Genomic DNA, 16121 nt, shown 5'->3' with positions numbered 1-16121 from the left:
ATCACCTCAAAATCTCTCATCAGCCGTTAAAATTTTCACCGAACCCAGCTTAATTTTTCGAAACCGTGTCCACTTCGATGTGCCTCACAGGTTTAGAAAAAATTTTGATCAAACGAAGCGCCCAGTCTCTCAGCAACTTCTCAGACAAAGGAATTCCGACGAGGGGCCTGGACGACTCCTCACACAAGGAGTGCTCACAGTGCGAATGACGTCACCAACAGGCGTGGAAAAACTCACGCATGCGCACAAGGGTTCAAGCATGTCTGATGTAAAAACATATGAATGAAATCCATATAGTTTTTGAAAAAAATAAAAAGGACCTATACTTTATTGACAGCCCTCGTACATCTGTAGACGTGCTTATTTCTAGATTTAAGAATCTTAATTCAAGAAATCTTAAGTGAAATTTTCTTGGTGCGGGGACAAATTTCACTTGTTTTGAGTACCTTTTCCCTCAGATTTAGTGTTTTTATCTTGTTTTTAGACACTCCTTTTTTGCAGTGTCTGTGGTTTTGTTGTGCAGCAGCCCACCTAAAAAGTAATGTAGAGTGAATTTTTTCAGAACACATTGTTTTTTTAGTGCATTTGAATATTCCTTTTTATTTTTATCAGCAGAGACATATTACATCATCCATTTAACATTTCAATTTTTCCACTTTCCTCTATCTTAAGAGTGTGGGCTTTGCACTGTGCCCTCAGCCCCTCAGATCAGATGTGGAAAAAATGATGAAACCTCATGAGATGCAGTAGAGGATGAATCCTTCTTACAGAGCAGACATGTAATCTGCAGACAGATGCAGAGAGCCACAAATGGCAGAGGGCTCCACCATTCCTGCTCATCACACTGAGACAATGCCCATTCGTGTTATCACTGCTTTTCTCATCTTGCACCACGCACACACACTCACGCATGCACGCACACACACTAATCTTTATTTGCTTATCCAAGATTGGGTCACGAGGGGCTGGAGCCTGTACCAGCAGTCATAGTGCATGAGGCAGAGTACACCTTGAACAAGACGCCAGTCTGTCGCAGGGCCACATATATACAAACGCATTCACAACTGCACTAATTTCATTGTATACCCCCTCCCCATACAATGACATTAAAGACTATTCTCTGTTCCTTATTCAGTCTATTCTCTCACCTAACCTGGATGTCTTTGTATGTGGGATAAAGCCAGAGCACATGAAGAGAACCCACACAGACGTGGACAACATGCAAACTCCATACAGAAATGCCACAGGTGGGAATCAATCCCATGACCTTCTCGCTGTGATGCAACAGTCCTAACCAATCTTATAATATAATTAAAAAAGCAAGCAATAGCAAACCTTTGATTGCATCATGACAGGTTCTCAAAGAAGTCATCATGCCCATGTCCACCTGCATGATACAGAGTGTGTGGTGGGCACTTACCCAACCTCAGGAGGTGGCATAACTTGATTAGCAGGCTGCAGTTTAATAACTGCAGCTGTAGAAGATTTACTCCTCTTTGGTGGGCGTGTTGAAATTGTCAGCTGATGTCACAATGATACATAAACACTGCCGTGTTTCAAATGGAAATGAGAAAAACATTTGGTGTAGAGGAGGAGCAGCGATGCATCAGTACTCTGAATTTTGCAGCAAGAACATGACTGTTGACATAGTACATTTGGCTCTGCGTTATTTGAAGCAGTAAATAATGAGTTACTTTTTTGAAAAATAACTTCTGGATTATCCCCATATGCCAATTATGCCATGTTTCTGACAGTGCCATTACTTTAGTACATGCACCCACTGCCTACTTAATGCAAGGGCTTAGAGGAGCTTCAGCACAGGGCCACAAGCATTTGGAGGGCCCTAGACTGACTGGCTGACCTTCTCCTTCACTCAAGGGACTGTCATGCACTACTAGGAGGGAACAATACACCTGCAAGTGTAGGTGTTAAGTGTCACTACATGCTACTGTAAAATAACAGAAAAAAATCCCTGTCAGACATTGCTTAAACAGTGTGTCACTATCTTTTGTAAGTCAATGAGAAGCATGTTTCTCCAATTACTATACATTTCCCAAGGGAACAGCACAGGTGCAGCTTCACATAATTTATCTCAGAATTGATCTATTACAGTGCATCCAGAAAGTATTCAGTGCTTCCCTTTTTGCACAGTTATGTTCCAAAATAGATTAAATTCATTTTTTTCCCACACAACTTCAACTCACAACACCCCAAAAAGCAAATGTGATTTTTTTAAATTTATTTTTGCAATAAATAAAATAAATAAAAATAAATAATGGAGTGTCTACAGGGATGGTACCGGCCCAATAGGAACGGTAATTATTGATACATGGTCAACAGTATCAAAAGCTGCACTGAGGTCTAAGCAAGCACAGAGATGAGTCCACTGAGGCCATGAGACGATCATTTGTAACCTTCACTAATGCTGTTTCTGTACTATGATGAATCCTGAAACCTGACTGAAACTCTTCAAATAGACCATTCCTCTGCAGATGATCAGTTAGCTGTTTTACAACTACCCTTTCAAGAATTTTTGAGAGAAAAGGAAGGTTGGAGATTGGCCTATAATTAGCTAAGATAGCTGGGTCAAGTGATGGCTTTTTAAGTAATGATTTAATTACTGCCACCTTAAAAGCCTGTGGTACATAGCCAACTAATAAAGATAGATTGATCATATTTAAGATCGAAGCATTAACTAATGGTGGGGATTCCTTGAGCAGCCTGGTAGGAATGGGGTCTAATAGACATGTTGATGGTTTGGAGGAAGTAACTAATGAAAATAACTCAGACAGAACAATTGGAGAGAAAGAGTCTAGCCAAATACCAGCATTAATGAAGGCAGCCAAACATAAAGATATGTCTTTGGGATGGTTATGAATAATTTTTTCTCTAATAGTTAAAATTTTATTTGCAAGAAAGTCATGAAGTCATTAGTAGTTAAAGTTAAAGGAATACTCGGCTCAATAGAGCTCTGACTCTTTGTCAGCCTGGCTACAGTGCTGAAAAGAAACCTGGGGTTGTTCTTATTTTCTTCAATTAGTGATGAATAGTAAGATATCCTAGCTTTACGGAGGGCTTTTTTTTATAGAGCAACAGACTCTTTTCCAGGCTAAATGAAGATCTTCTAAATTAGTGAGACGCCATTTCCCAGCTTACGGGTTATCTGCTTTAAGCTGCGAGTTTGTGGGTTATACCATGGAGTCAAGCATTTCTGATTTAAGGCTCTCTTTTTCAGAGGAGCTACAGCATCCAAAGATGTGCTCAATGAGGATGTAAAGCTATTGACGAGATAATCTATCTCAATCACAGAGTTTAGGTAGCTACTCTGCACTGTGTTGGTATATGGCATTGAAGAACATAACAAAGAAGGAATCATATCCTTAAACCTAGTTACAGCGCTTTCAGAAAGACGTCTACTGTAATGAAACTTATTCCCCACTGCTGGGTAGTCCATTAAAGTAAATGTAAATGTTATTAAGAAATGATCAGACAACAGGGGGTTTTCAGGGAATACTGTTAAGTCTTCAATTTCTATGCCATATGTCAGAACAAGATCTAAAGTGCGGTTAAAATGGTGGGTGGGCTCATTTACATTTTGAGCGAAGCCAACTGAATCTAATAATAGATTAAATGCAGTGTTGAGGCTGTCATTCTCAGCATCTATGTGGATGTTAAAATCACCCACTATAATTATCTTATCTGAGCTAAGCACTAAGTCAGACAAATGGTCTGAAAATTCACAGAGAAACTCACAGTAACGACCAAGTGGATGATAGATAATAACAAATAAAACTGGTTTTTGAGACTTCCAATTTGGATGGACAAAACTAAGAGTCAAGCTTTCAAATGAATTAAAGCTCTGTCTGGGTCTGTGATTAATTAATAAGCTGGAGTGGAAGATTCCTGCTAATCCTCCTCCTCGACCCATGCTTCGAGCATTCTGACAGTTAGTGTGACTCGGTTGTTGACTCATTTAAACTAACATAATCATCCTGCTGTAACCAGGTTTCTGTAAGGCAGAATAAATCAAAATGTTGATCAATTATTATATCATTTACTAACAGGGACTTAGAAGAGAGAGACCTAATGTTTAATAGACCACATTTAACTGTTTTAGTCTGTGGTGCAGTTGAAGGTGCTATATTATTTTTTCTTTTTGAATTTTTATGCTTAAATAGATTTTTACTGGTTGTTGGTGGTCTGGGAGCAGGCACCGTCTCTATGGGGATGGGGTATTGGGGGGATGGCAGGGGGAGAGAAGCTGCAGAGAGGTGTGTAAGACTACAACTCTGCTTCCTGGTCCCAACCCTGGATAGTCACGATTTGGAGGGTTTAATAAAATTGGCCAGATTTCTAGAGATGAGAGCTGCTCCATCCAAAGTGGGATGGATGCCATCTCTCCTAACAAGACCAAGTTTTCCCCAGAAACTTTGCCAATTATCTATGAAGCCCATCTCATTTTTTGGACACCACTCAGACAGACAGCAATTCAAGGAGAACATGCAGCTAAACATGTCACTTCCGGTCTGATTGGGGAGGGGCCCAGAGAAAACTACAGAGTCTGACATTGTTTTTGCAAAGTTACACACCGATTCAATATTAATTTTAGTGACCTCTGATTGGCGTAACTGCTACCACATGCTGGGTAATCATGAGAGTCGGGAGTTTTCCCGGTGGGCTGGTCCAACCTGGGACCATTGTGAGGGGGTGTTAATATATACATACATATATGACCACCACTGTTAGGCTACACAGCAAGACACTTGGGCTGTTGTATCTTAAAGATAAGACATTAAGTGTTATAAATGTCTTACAATCACGAAAATTCACAAGAAAATAACTTAAGACTGCTTCTTTTGCAACACTATCTTTTCCAAAGCCCGAGGTAGGGGCATCCCATTACACGTTTAACACCCCTATGCATTCATTACAGTTAGTTCAGTCCAACCAAGCCCTGTGCGCTCAGATGGGATTTGCGCTACTAGCAAGTACAGGAGGAGTGGCCCGTGAAGGAAACGATGGACAGAAAAAAGCCAGGTGGAGCTGAAAAAGCTAAATTAAGAAAAAGAAAAAGACACTGACTTGGCTGGGCATACACTGTACGATATTTTCAATCGTTGTACTCGGCTCCAGCTCAAACTGTGCGACAAAACCGCAGGGTTTAAAAGTTCAGAGCACACGATTCATGTTTTCACACTGTACGGCCCGATGCTCTGATGCGATGTGACTGTTCACATTGTACCTTCAAAAATCACACATCGGGGTCGCGTTTCTTTCTTAAAAAAAATTTATTTCATGCCTATCAGCGCGCACAATGAGTGAAAGCAGGTGGGTGGAGACTGAGTGCATATGCGCGCGCGCACACACAGCAGACAGCAACGTGATTCAAAAAAGAAAACATAAACATTGATAACAAGTGTTGCTACTTACACTGTTGTATAAATAAACTATATTTCATATGGAGTCATACAGCTGCGCAAGGTGTAGCAACTTATTCCCTCATCTGTCGTGAATCCTGTTGTTGTCTGCTGTGTGTGTGTGTGTGTGTGTGTGTGTGTGTGTGCGCGCGCACGTGCATATACGTTCAGTCTCCCCCCACCTGACTCCACTCACTGTGTGCGCTGATACGCATGAACTTTAATATGATATTAGGTTTGTTGTGTGTTGGGGGGGTGTGGCTGGACATTTTGGTGTTCTTTTCTTTTCTTTGCTCTCCAGGTGGTATGAAAACTGATTTGTCTGTGGAGAAGGTGCTGGCTGAAGAGTCCTTCACCCTCATCAACGTTATGTGCAGCACCTGTGGATGGTGCTCACGTGCAACCTTAAAGACTTTCAGCTGAAGCAGATAATGAGATGGCGTTCTGCATTTAAGCCATGTGTGATTCAAGCAGAATTGCCGGGAACTCGACCTTGTGATGTTCGTTTGTGAGACGCTGAGGACCGCGCCTGGGTTTGACACATCGTGCCTGTGAAGGAAGAAGGGTGAGGGACACATGCTGTCAGCACACATCTGAGGTGATTAATTGTTTGACTAATTGTTGATAGTAACTTGGTATTTTGTTACGCAGTAGATTTGAATTGTGATGAGAATTGTGCAGCTCGCTTCTCACTGCCGTGGCGTGCGGAGTGGTAATCCTCCACCTGTTGTGAGAAGCTGCTCATTTACATAAAGCTTAAATACAGACCTGAATGTGTTGCTGATAGTGTGTGCCTTTTGAAGGATATTGATTGTAGCTGCTGATTTACCTCACCTTTTCTATCCTTCGCAGAGAGTCGGTTTGTCGTGTCCACCTGGGGGGTGTTTGGCGGTAGAGTGAGTCCAGAAGCACCGGGCTTCGATCCTTTTAGGCGCTGGAGAGCATGCCAGCCTTCACTCCACCAGACTGACGCATCTTTTGTTCATACACTTTGTTATGCACCAGAGGGTGAAAAAATAAATTGTTTTGTTATTGGAACCGCTTTCTGGTTATTTTAGCGCTGGGTTCCGTCAGACGCAGGTCCGCTCCTCAACCTGCGTCGACACATAACAAGGTTATTGCGAGGGAACGCAAAAAAAAAAACAACTAACTAGCTTTTACTTTCTATTATAAGCCACCCAATTTTCACAGTCAGTCAGCACATAAATGCTGGATTGAAATGCCACAGCAGAACTCTTATTATCGCTGTCCGCTGGCGGTTTGTGGGCCGGGTGGATATGAAACTCCCCGGCTGAAAAATGTTCCCAGCACACCCCTGCGTAACCGGGTGTCATTACTGACGACGTGAATTACAATCTTACCAAATTTACGCTTAGCCTTAGCCAGCAGTTTCAAATTTCCTTCAGTGTCGCCTGCTCTGGCCCCCGGATGACATTTGACTATGGTTGCTGGTGTTGCTAACTTCACATTTCTCAAAACAGAGTCGCCAATAACCAGAGTTTGATCCTCGGTGGGTGTGTCGCCGAGTGGGAAAAAACGGTTAGAAATGTGAACGGGTAGGTGGTGTACAGGGGGCTTCTGTTTAGAACTATGCTTCTTCCTCACAGTCACCCAGCCGGCCTGCTTTCCTGGCTGCTCAGGATCTGCTGGGGGACAGCTAATGGCGGCTAAGCTACCTTGTTCCGCACCAACTACAGGGGCCTGGCTAGCTGTAGGATTTTCCATGGTGCAGAGCCGAGTCTCCAATTCGCCCAGCCTGGCCTCCAAAGCTACGAACAAGCTACACTTATTACAAGTACCGTTACTGCTAAAGGAGGCCGAGGAATAACTAGCCACCATGCTAAACCGGCTAAGAGCTAATAGCTGCGCTAAGCTAGCGGATTCCTAAAACACACAAAGTGAATAATGTGTGAATAATTTAGAGGTGATTCAGCAGAGAGAGTGCTTTAATTAAGGCACGTGAAGATTACACTGTGAAATAAATCGTTATCTAGTTATCTAGATCAATCTAACTACGCAGATTACACAGCTAACAGATACAGCAAAACACTGCTGTGCTCCGGAACAGGAAGTGATACAATACCGCAGTGAGAGCCAACCACCAGTAGAGGCAGTTGAGGTTTTCCAAGATTACTCATTACTAAAAAAGTGGTCAGATTAGAGTAACGCGTTGCCGGCATCACTGCAAACAAACTGCAATCGATCAAAACATTTTTTTTTCCTCCCAAAATGAGACGTCTTGCGCTGACGTGCAGCAGCCGGCTGAGCTCAGCTCAGAAGTATGAAGTGACTTACATGCCAAAATGTCTGAAAGGAAATGCTCTTGACAAAAACTACAAATTTTAGTTATTTTTAATTATGTCCAGAGATCGAGGATCCAGAGACCAAATAAAATGTTGTTGACATAGAAAACCTGTAAAATCCTACTTTTAGTACACAGAAAATTCACAAGAGGTATCGATAAGGGAATTGATAATGAATCGGATCAATAAGTGGACTTGATAATAGCATCAATATCAATAAAACCTTATCAATATCCATCCCAAATGTCTGGTTTCCTCCAAACATGACACCTGAGAGTTCCATCTCTGTGTCATCAGACCAGAGAATTTTGTTTCTTATGGTCTGACAGAAGATCAGGTGCCTTTTGGCAAACTCCAGGTGGGCTGCCATGTCCCTTTTCCTAAGGAGTGGGTTCCATCTGGCCAATCAACCATATAGTCCTGATTAGTTGCTGCAGAGATGGTTGTCATTCTGCAAGGTTCTTCTCTCTCTACAGAGCAATGCTGAAGATCTGACAGAGTGACAATCGTGTTCTTGGTCACCTCCCTGACTAAGGCTCTTCTCCCCCGATTGCTCAGTTGAAATGGGCAACCAAGTCTAGGAAGAGTCTGGGCAGACCTGAACTTCTTCAGTGTAGAGATTATGGAGGCCACTGTGCTCATTGAGACCTTCAAATCAGCAGTTTGAATTGTTTTTGTACTGTTTCTGATTTGTGCCTCAAGAGAGTCCTATCTCAGAATTCTACAGACAATCCTTTTGACTTCATGCTTGGTTTGTGCTCGGACATGCACTGTTAACCGTGGGACCTTATCTGTAGACAGGTGTATGCCTTTCCAAATCATGTCCAATCGATTGAATTTACCCCAGCTGGACTCCAAGTAAGCTGTAGAAACATCTCAAGAATGATCACTGGAAACAGAATGCACTTTAGCTCAATTTTGAGCTTAATGGGAAATGGTGTGAATACTTAAATTCATGTGATACGTTTTCTTTTTTAGAAATTTGCAAAAATCTAAAAAAAAAAAGAAAACCTTTTCACATTGTCATTACGGGGTATTATTTGTAGCATTTTGAGGATGAACAAGAATTTCAACCATTTTGAAATATGGCTGTAACATAGCAAAATATCAGCAAAGTGAAGTACTGTGAATACTTTCCAGATGCACTGGAGGAATGCCAATGCTTTGACTTCATATTCAAGGAGATTTGAGGCTGGAATTTTTGCCAAAGTTTCATCAACAATGTGTTGAGCAAAGGGTATGAATACTTATGTACACGTGATTTCTTATTCCCCTGTCACACATAGCCTGAATCATGCAGAATGGCATCGGAATTATGAATCGACGCACATCTGAAAAGTGTCATATTTCACTTTCAAAATGTTGTGACAGCCATCTGCGGAAGTTGCACAGTTGGTCAAAATCGGCTGCCGGCCCCAAGTGTGATGCACATGTTCAAAACCCTCCTGGTGCCGATGAGATGCTGCACCTAGCCCACGGAAGTACATGTGTAATCTGACGTCCATCTGGCCACAATTTACATATTCTGATGGCCAAAACGGGATCCAAAACAATTTGCGCACATATGAGGGAACCTCAACATGGATCTGCAAAGCCTGCTGGGGTGACCTCCATGTGCCACATATAATAATGTCCACCCCCCCACCACGCACATGCATGCCGCGCATGTGCATCATGTACACACACGCTACACACTCGCGTGCACAACCATTTGCACAGAAAAGTGCCCAAAAGACAGCGAATGCCCTGCGCATGCCCACTCAACCCCTCTCTCGGCAGGTGTCGGAAAAATTCCAGGTGCCACACATGAACATCTAACACCGCTCGCCAGGCACTAAGAAAATGCATGGATATTCGCTCACGTGCTATGATAGTAGACAGCAGGCGACCACATTCGAGCTGTCTGTGAAAAGTGTCTAAGTGCTCCCCCCAAAACAAATGGTTTGTGGAGTGTGTCCCCCCAACACACACACTCACACACACACACACACACACACCATGAATCCAACATTGTCAGCTGTGGCTGGGGGTCCCGGAGTCCGGGCGCTGTCCAGCACATTGCACTGCTGGGACAGCTGACTGCTGTGCCCTGCACCTCATCTGGTGACCATGCAATGCACTTATGTACTCACACCCTCATGAGGACCAGCCAGCACCTGAGTTCGTGGCACAGCCAGCTGGGCAGGCTCATGTCACTTCCACCACGTAAATTATAGTTTACATGACAGAAAGAAAGAGTAGAAATTAAATAAAAAATTTCCAATGAAGTTGGGACGTTATGTGAAATGTAAATAAAACAGAATGCAGTGATTTGCAAATCCTCTTGAACCTACATTCAATTGAATTCAAAACAAAGACAAATATTTAATGTTCAAACTGATAAACTTTTTTGTTTTGGTTGAAATATTTCCTCATTTTGAAATGGATGCCAGCAACAAGTTTCAAAAATAGAGGTAGAGGTCCAAGGGAGGGAGGGAGTGACAAGATGGCATAGAACGGCACAGCGCAACAGTAGCGAGACTCGACGACGTGGCATTTAAATTGATGGAAAAAAAAGCCCGCTGGATTTAATTAAATATCCACAAACAACAAAGGAAAGAAAGCCTAAATGACAACAGCTCTTGGCAGATGTGGAATCCAGAACCAACATCGCAGATTTAGAAAACTACATCGATCACTACTTCCAGGCCTGCTGCTCGGATATGGCTTCTCCGGTACACAAAGACGACAACAACCCGTGTAAACGTAAGAAAAAGGACTCCTCTACAGACACGGAGGATCTCCAGACAACGGAGATGGAGGTAAGTGTGCTCCGGTCCATCAATACGAAGCTGGATTCACTTATGGCGTTACACATGGAGATTAAAGACATTCAGGTAAGCCTCAATTTTGCATATGAAAAAATAGAACGGCTGGAGTCTGAAAAAAAAATCACTCAAAGCATCGGTGGAGTTATTAACCAAAACAACAGACATGCTAACCAAAGAAAACAAGAAAGCTAATGAAATAATACTGGATATTCAGTCCGGGAGCATGCGTGATAACTTAATTTTCTCAGGGATACCAGAAAACCCCGCCTCAGATGATCCAGAAACCCTTTTAAAAGACTTCATGGTTTCCAAACTCAAACTTCCTTCAGCTACTGTCGATAACATCACTTTTCATCGTGTGCACAGACTCGGTGGACCCAAGAGCAGAAGACCTTGGTCCATCATCACCAAACTAGAATACTACAAACATAATGACCACATTAAAAGCAAAGCCAGAGAGCTCAGAGGGACCAACATTGGAATAAATGACCAGTTTCCAAAAGAGATCAACGACCGCAGAAAGATTCTTTACCCGATCATGAAACAGCATAGGCAGAATAATGAACGTGCATACTTGGTAGTAGATAAACTGTATATAGATGGTCAGCTGTATCGGGATCCATCCGCAACCCAGTGGCTCTTCTGAGGATGTCTACAGTGTAAAGAAGATGGATAATTTAAAAACGCTCCCACTGCACACAGTCTCTCTTTAAGCTACATGCGCACTTTAACACACACACCTGTTACACTCACTCATCATGCATGTGTAATCCATGTTCAGTGTATGTCGTACGTGTGTCTGTTTCTCTTTTCTGTGAGCTTTTTCAATATGTAGTATCAGAATTTTTTTCTTTAATATGCATCCTCTAAATTTGCTGTCATGGAATGTGCGTGGCATTCGCTCACAGGCAAAGAAGTTAAAAGTCATGGATCACATCGCAAAATTAAATGCAAATATTTGTCTTCTACAAGAAACACATATATCTAAAGCAGAGGAAAATTTACTGATTGGCCCAATATTTAGTCAGTGTTTTTCAGCTTGTTATAACAGCAGGCAAAGAGGAGTAAGTATATTAGTTCATCGAAGAGTCCCATTTATTCTTAATAACTCTGTGACAGATCCTGAAGGTCGGTATATAATAACCCAGGCAACTATTTCTAGTGAAATATTTACAATTGTTAATTTATACGCTCCCAACAATGATGACCCAACCTTTTTTCATACATTGTTTTCACAGATTTCTAATTTAATTTTATTTAATTTCTAATCTATCTAAAGAACACACAGATATATTAGACACACCTCTAACTATCGTAGAACTACATGCAGCTTTGAACAAAATGCCGAATGGCAGGGCTCCGGGCCCAGATGGCTTTCCTCCTGAATTCCTGAAACATTTTTGGCAGATACTGGCTCCACTATTCTTTAGGACTGCTTCAGAAATCTGGACTAAAGGTCAAATTCCCACTCATATGAATACTGCAGCAATAAAACTTATATTAAAACCAGAAAAAGACCCTACTCTGACTTCGAATTACCGCCCGCTATCATTAATAAATAATGATGTAAAAATCATTGCTAAGGCATTGGCATCTTGCTTAGAAAAAAAAAAAATTACCAATAATAATACATAAGGACCAAACTGGGTTCATTAATGGTCGACATTCTACCAGTAACGTCAGAAGACTTCTCAATCTTATTGACAAATCACAGCGTAGCAATACAAAGGCAATAGTGGTGTCATTGGACACCGAAAAAGCCTTTGATAAAGTCAGTTGATGTTTCCTGATTAGAGTCCTCCATAAATTTGGTTTTGAAGAATCATTTATTCACTGGATCACAACCCTATATAATCACCAAAGGCCACAGTCACAACTAATGAGATTACCTCTCAAAGTTTCACATTGCAAAGAGGGACTAGACAAGGCTGCCCACTCTCACCACTGCTTTTCGCAATATTTATCGAACCGCTTGCGGCTGCAATACGTCAGAATGTTAACATCAAGGGTATCAACTCTGCAGTGTCTGACCAAAAAATCAATCTATATGCTGATGATATACTGTATCTCCAAGAACCCTCAAAATCGCTACAAGAAGTATTTAAATTGATCACTATGTTCTCACAACTATCAGATTACTCTATTAATTGGTCAAAATTAATGATACTTCCTTTAACTGAGGATTCATGGAATCCTTCACCCCAAGATCCACACTATACCTTTCCTTCTGGCAATATTAAGTACCTAGGCATAAACATCTCTTCTAAATTAGGAGAGCTGGCCCATTTGAACCTCGCCCCACTCACGGACAAAATCTGTAACGATTTGAAACAATGGAACAACCTCCCCATCTCCCTATTAGGGCGAATAGCAACTATGAAAATGAAAATATTACCACAAATTAACTATCTGTTTTCAATTATTCCATTCAAACTCACAGTCAGTTGGCTTCAGTCTTTAGATTCGGCCATTTCAAAGTTTTACTGGAAAAATAAAAAAAGCTAAAATTAGTCTAGCTACTCTTCAAAAATAAATCTCAAGGGGGTCTGGAAGCACCAAATTTTCTACATTACTATCTGGCTAATCAGATACAATACTTGATAAAAATGGATTCATCCTGATCCAGTCCACAGCTTCTGGACTGAATTAGAACAGTTAGAATGTAACAAAATCAAACTCTCAGATTTACCCTTTATTACTACTTCCATTAAACGCCATAAATGTTTTAAAAATCTGTTGATTTCTTCCACTTTGACTGCCTGGTGGAAAACTTTAGAAATTACAAACTCACTAATGGAAATCTGTACAGATGCTCCTATTTGGCACAACCCAGACTTCAAGATTAATAAAGCAGCTCTTTATATCAGCACATGGGAACAGAAAGGAATTACACACCTTCATCATCTCTTTCATAATAACAGGTTTGTGCCATTTAATAACTTGATTCAGAGGTTTGGAATTATAGGAGGAAATTTTATTCATTACCATTAAGTAAAACATGCAGTGATGTCAAAACTCCAGACGCTTCAGTGCCCACCAGAACTACCTACACTAGTGACAGACATCAAGAACCTCCTCCCAATAAAGAAAACCTTATCTAAGGTAGTAAGTCCCTTCGGCTGCTCCCTTGTTTGCACTCGGGGTCCCCACAGCAAATCCAAGGTGGATCTGCATGTTGAACTGGCACAGGTTTTACGCCGGATGCCCTTCCTGACGCAACTCCACATTACATGGAGAAATGTGGCAGGGGTGGGATATAAGTTAATATCACGCGTGGACACTGCTTTACATTTACCCAGCTTAAAATGGGGGGGACTTCCTCCTCAACTCTGACCTTGACCACTGGACACAGATTTGTAAAAACACATTTTCAATGACAAAAAAAAAAAATACCAACTTACAACTGATCCAATACAAAACTCTTCATAGAACACACATTACACAATATAAGATGTATAAAATGGGCTTCTCAGACTCTGATGTTTGTTCACAGTGTGAACTAAACACCATTGATACCTAGTTTCATGCCCTTTGGCTTTGCGCACCTGTCCAGTGTTTTTGGTCCAAAGTCACTGAAAAACTGTCCTCCATCTTGGGATATAGAATTCCCTTATCTCCTAATTTATGTTTACTTGGAGACACTACTATTATTGAACTACCAACTAAACAGTCTAAAACTATACTTGTAGCACTGACTATTGCCAAAAAAACAATTTTGCTGAATTGGAAAAATAAACAATCAATCAGTATTAACCACTGATCAAACCTCGTCTTCGAATATATATCAATGGAAAGAATATCCACTTTATTAAGAAACCAATTACCACAATTTAATGAAACATGGTCTTTATTCATCACCTCATTAAATTTGAATTGAAATTTGGAGGTCTAAATTTATTTATTCAATTATATTTTGCCTGTTAGGGAATGCCACTCTTGCACCTGTACTGTATTACTATTACATTATGACTTGTTCCTATTATTGCGGACCTACTGACTTTTCTCTCTTGTGCTACAGATCCAGGTGGCAGCTCTTATGGGTACTCTAGCTGTCAGAGATTGATACTGTGTATTTTTGTACTTTTCTTTCTCTCTCTTGAGAATGTTTGAATTGGTGCAGGAGAGAGCTTGTGTCTTCTAGTGTGGGGGGTCTCTCGGGTGTGGCGGGGCTGTGTGGCCGGGGCCTGCGGGGATGGTTTGGTGTCCGGGTTCAGGGTCCTGGGCTGCCTGGAGATTGGGGTTGGGGGTGGGACATCGGGGGCCTAGGGGGTTGCATTCCACGGGGGCGGACGGCTGCTGTGGGTTGGGTTGGGTGTTGCCCCATTCTCGCTTAGGCGATTCCCGACTTTGGGCTGGTTCCGGGATGGGATCCAGGGTGGGTGTGGTTTGGGGGCTGGGGGTATCTGGGGGGTCCTGCGGGCTGCTTGGGTGGGGTCTCTAGTGTCGGGGAGACCTCGTGTGCTTCCTGGCCCAGGGGGTGGGTCTCGCCTCTTTCCTGTGGGCCGGGCCACGCCCTTGTGTGCCGGTGGTCCCTGCCTGCACTCTGGGTTCATTTGCGGTGGCTCCTTTGCTCCCCGTCCCCGCCGCCTCTCGCTCCTCCCTCCAGGGCTGTGGGCGGGGCGGTGCAGTTCTGGCACCCTGCGTGCTTCCCTCGGGTGTGGGGTTACTTCCTGTGCCTCCATTGGGGGGGGGGTGTCGGGGGTGCGTTCTGGTGCCGTTGGGCCGCTCCCTTGTTGGTCCGTCGTGCTGCCCCGGTGGCTCTGGTGGCTACCCTTCCTGGCCCCTGTGCCCTTCTTCTTCCTTTTTTCACCTGGTTCCTCCTGAGGCCCTGCATCCTGGGCACTTTTCCGTTGTCGCTTGCGGTCGGCCGTATGGCTTCCGACGCACCGGAGTGGTCCATGTCTTATGGTAGGGTTCTGTACTTTTATCTTGGCCCAACACACCAGCCACAGTAGTGATCGGATATATAGCTGTGATCTGGGTCTCTGTGTGTGGCTGGTTATGTGTTCATGGCCGACACCACAATTCGGTTTTGGGTGCTCTCAAGGGGATCAAGACTCTGGTGTCCTAGATTAGGGAATGAATGCTCACTAACTAGACAACAGACTGTCGCTGTCACTGCTTGTTCATATGTGGTGGTTTGTTCTAGCATGTTTTATGTTGGAGCCACATCTCCTCGGGGTCTCACTTCACAGTTATTGCTTTCACCACTTGTGTCTTCATGTTGTTTTGGTGGTCGGTCCCTCCTGATAGAAGTTGTCAGTCAGCTTTGAGTAGGATCTTGTAGGGTGATCAGGAAGGGCCGATGGGGGTCACACACACACACCACTTTTCACTCACCCACTACATACCTTCTGTCCTGCAAGAACAAATTGCATATATGTGTATTAATGTTCATAAATGGTTCTGCCAGTGTGGCATTTACCCAGTGTTGCTACAGTTACTTTGAAAAAGTAATCCAATTACTGATTACTGATTACTCCTTGAAAAAGTAACTTAGTTACTTTACTGATTACTCAATTGTAAAAGTAACTAAGTTAGATTACTAGTTACTTTTTTAGTTACTTTTGCCGAAAACAACCCTCTGCCAC

The 16121-nt window shown here is 42.5% G+C and overlaps 1 long non-coding RNA gene across 1 annotated transcript; it reads right to left on the bottom strand.

Annotated features, from left to right (window-relative positions):
* Positions 1-427: 427 nt before the first annotated feature.
* Positions 428-13370, bottom strand: LOC117519996. Its single transcript, XR_004563502.1, has 3 exons — positions 13357-13370; positions 8627-8631; positions 428-504 (listed from the first exon to the last, which is right to left on the bottom strand). It is a non-coding gene; the product is annotated as an uncharacterized LOC117519996 (long non-coding RNA).
* Between the last annotated feature and the right edge of the window lie 2751 nt (positions 13371-16121).

This window comes from Thalassophryne amazonica, chromosome 1 (assembly GCF_902500255.1).
Source record: "Thalassophryne amazonica chromosome 1, fThaAma1.1, whole genome shotgun sequence".
NCBI classification, from domain to species: domain Eukaryota; kingdom Metazoa; phylum Chordata; class Actinopteri; order Batrachoidiformes; family Batrachoididae; genus Thalassophryne; species Thalassophryne amazonica.
The sequence above is the reverse complement of the archived record's forward strand: the minus strand, read 5'-3'. Positions and strand labels throughout refer to the sequence as shown.